We start from the raw sequence: 4,012 nt of genomic DNA, 5'->3' as shown, positions 1-4,012 counted from the left end.
GAAAATAACATCTCATTAATAGTATAACTTGCATTTCCACAGTCACTATTCATGCATATTTCACATGTGTTTATTTGCTACTAGGTGTCTCATTGGGGTTTATATTTCAGAATTAAAATTTTCTTTTTTTTAATTAGATATTTTCTTTATTTACATTTCAAATGTTATCCCCTTTCCTAGTTTCCCCTCTAAAAATCCCCTATCCACTCCCCCTCCCCCTACTCCCTAACCCACTCACTCCCATTCCTGGTCCTGCCATTCCCCTATATTGGGGAATAGAGCCTTCACAGTACTAAGGGCCTCGTCTCCCATTCATGACCGAGTAGGCCATCCTCTGTTACAAATATAGCTAGAGCCACAAGTTTTACCATGTGTTTTCTTTGATTGGTGGTATAGTTCCAAGGAGCTCTGAGGATACTGGTTAGTTCGTATTGATGTTCTTTCTATGGGGCTTCAGGTCCCATTCTCTGACTTTTTCATCGGGGACCTTGCGCTCCGTCCAATGTTTGACTGTGAGCATCCATTTCTGTATTTGCCAGGCACTGGCAGAGCCTCACAGGAGACAGTTATATCAGGTTCCTGTCAGCAGGCTCTTGTTGGCATCAGCCTAGTGTCTGGGTTTGGTGGTTGTTTATGATGTGGATCCCCAAGTGGGGCAGTCTCTGGATGGTCATACCTTCAGGCTCTGCACTGACCTTTGTCTCTGTAACTCCTTCCATGGGTATTTTGTTCCCCATTCTAAGAAGGATCAAAGTGTCCACACTTTGGTCTTCCTTCTTCTTGAGTTTCATGTGTTTTGCAAAGTGTATCTTGGATATTCTAAATTTCTGGGCTAAGATCCACTTATCAGTGAGTGCATATCATGTGTGTTCTTTTGTGATTGGGTTACCTCATTCAGGATGATATCCTCCAGGTCCATCCACTTACCTAAGAATTTCATAAATTCATTGTTTTTATTTATTTATTTATTTATTTATTTATTTATTTATTTCACAAATTCATTTGTTTCATTGCTGAGTAGTACTCCATTGTGTAAATGTACCACACTTTTTGTAGCCATTCTTCTGTTGAGGAATATCTGGGTTCTTTCTAGCTTCTGGCTATGATAAATAAGGCTGCTATGAACATAGTGGAGCATGTGTTCTTATTATCAGTTGGAACATCTCTGGGTATATGCCCAGGAACGATATTGCTGGATCTTCTGGTAGTACTATGTCCAGTTTTCTGAGGAACCGCCAAACTAATTTCCAGAGTGTTTGTACCAGCTTGCAATCCCACCAGCAATGGAGGAGTGTTTCTCTTTCTCCACATCCTTGCCAGCATCTGCTGATCTTAGCCATTCTGATTGGAGTGAGATGGAATCTCAGGGTTGTTTTGATTTGCATTTCCCTGATAATTAAGGATGTTGAACACTTTTTCACGTGCTTCTGAGATATTTGGCATTTTTCAGTTGAGAATTCTTTGTTTAGCTCTGTACCCCATTTTTAAATAGGTTTGATTTTCTGGAGTCCAGCTTCTTGAGTTCTTTGTATACATTGGATATTAGTCCCCTATCAGATTTAGGATTGGTAAATATCATTTTCTAATCTGTTGGTGGCCTTTTTGTCTTACTGACAGTGTCTTTTGACTTATAGAAGCTTTGCAATTTTATGAGGTCCCATTTGTCGATTCTCAATCTAACAGCACAAGCCATTGTTCTGTTCAGAAATTTTCCCCCTGTGCCCATATCTCCGAGGCTTTTCCCCTCTTTCTCCTCTATAAGTTTCAGAGTCTCTGGTTTTACATGGAGTTCCTTGATCCACTTAGACTTGAGCTTTGTGCATGGAGATAAGAATGGATCAATTCACATTGTTCTACATGATAACCACAAGTTGTGCCAGCACCATTTGTTGAAAATGCTGTCTTTTTTCCACTGGATGGTTTTAGTTCCCTTGTCAAAGATCAAGTGACCATAGGTGTGTGGGTTTATTTCTGGGTCTTCAATTCTATTCCATTGATCTACCTGTCTGTCACTGTACCAGTACCATGCAGTTTTTATCACAATTGCTCTGTAGTACAGCTTTAGGTCAGGCATGGTGATTCCACCAGAGGTTCTTTTATTGTTGAGAATAGTTTTTGCTATCCTAGTTTTTTTGTTAATCCAGAATTTGCAAATTGCCCTTTCTAATTCGCTGAAGAATTGAGTTGGAAGTTTGATGGGGATTGCGTTGAATCTGTAGATTGCTTTTTGCCAGATAGCCATTTTTACTATATTGATCCTGCCAATCCATGAGCATGGGAGATCTTTCCATCTTCTGAGATCTTCTTTAATTTCTTTCTTCAGAGACTTGAAGTTCTTATCATACAGATCGTTTACTTCCTTTGTTAGAGTCACACCAAGGTATTTTATATCATTTTTGACTATTATGTAGAGAAAGGCCACTGATGTGTTTGAGTTAATTTTATATCCAGCTACTTCACTGAAGTTGTTTATCAAGTTTAGGAAATCACTGGTGGAATTTTTGGAGTCACTTATATATTCTATCATATCATCTGCAACTAGTAATATTTTGACTTCTTCCTTTCGAATTTGTATCCCTTTTATATCCATTTTTTGTCTAATTTCTCTGGCTACGACTTTGAATACTACATTGAATAGGTAGGGAGAAAGTGGGCAGCCTTGTCTAGTCCCTGATTTTAGTGGGATTGCTTCGAGTATCTCTCCATTTAGTTTGATGTTGGCTACTGGTTTTCTGTAGATTACTTTTATTATGTTTAGGTATGGGCCTTGAATTCCTGATCTTTCCAAGACTTTATCATGAATGGGTATTGTCTTTGAGTTTGTTTATGTAGTGGATTATATTGATGGATTTCCTTATATTAAACCATCCCTGCATCCCTGGAATGAAGCCTACTTGATCATGATGTGTTCTTGGATTTGTTTAGTGAGAATTTTATTGAGTATTTTTGCATCGATATTCATAAGGGAAATTGGTCTGAAGTTCTCTTTCTGTATTGGGTCTTTATGTGGTTTAGGTATCAGAGTAGTTGGGGCTTCATAGAATGAATTGGGTAGAGTACCTTCTTTTTCTACTTTGTGGAATAGTTTGAGGAGAATTAGAATTAGGTCTTTTTTGAAGGTCTGATAGAACTCTGCATTAAACCCATCTGGTCCCGGGCTTTTTTTTTTTTTTTTTTTTTTTTGGTTGGGACACTATTAATGATTACTTCTATTTCTTTAGGAGTTATGGGACTATTTAGATCATTAATCTGGTCCTGATTTAATTTTGGTATCTGGTATCCATCTAGGAATTTTTCATTTCATCCAGGTTTTCTAGTTTTGTTGAGTATAGCCCTTTGTAGTAGGATCTGACGATGTTTTAGATTTCCTCAGATTCTGTTGTTATGGCTCCCTTTTCATTTCTGATTTTGTTAATTAGGATACTGTCCCTGTGCCCTCTAGTTAGTCTGACTAAGGGTTTTTCCATCTTGTTGATTTTCTCAAAGAACCAGCTCCTGGTTTCGTTGCTTCTTTGAATAGTTCTTTTTGTTTCCATTTGGTTTATTTCAGCCCTGAGTTTGTTTATTTCCTGCCCTCTACTCTTCTTCGGTGTATTTGTTTCCTTTTGTTCTAGAGCTTTTATGTGCACTGTCAAGCTGATAGTGTATTCTCACTCTAGTTTCTTTTTGAAGGCACTCAGAGCTATGAGGTTTTCTCTTAGAACTGCTTTCATTGTGTCCCATAAGTTTGGGTATGTTGTGGTTTCATTTTCATTAAACTCAATAAAATCTTTAATTTCTTTCTTTATTTCTTCCTTGACCAAGGTATCATTGAGTAGAGTGTTATTCAGCTTCCACGTGAATGTTGGCTTTCTATTATTTATGTTGTTCTTGAAGATCTGCCTTAGTCTGTGGTGCTCTGATAGGATGCTTGGGATAATTTCAATATTTTTGTATCTGTATTAGGTAGTCCTGTTTTCATACTGAAATTGCTAGTGAACAGTGCCTTTACTACCTGGGTGTGTGTACACAG

The sequence above is a fragment of the Mus musculus genome, chromosome 3 (genome assembly GCF_000001635.26).
Source record: "Mus musculus strain C57BL/6J chromosome 3, GRCm38.p6 C57BL/6J".
In the NCBI taxonomy this organism is placed as follows: domain Eukaryota; kingdom Metazoa; phylum Chordata; class Mammalia; order Rodentia; family Muridae; genus Mus; species Mus musculus.
Note: the sequence above shows the minus strand (reverse complement) of the source record.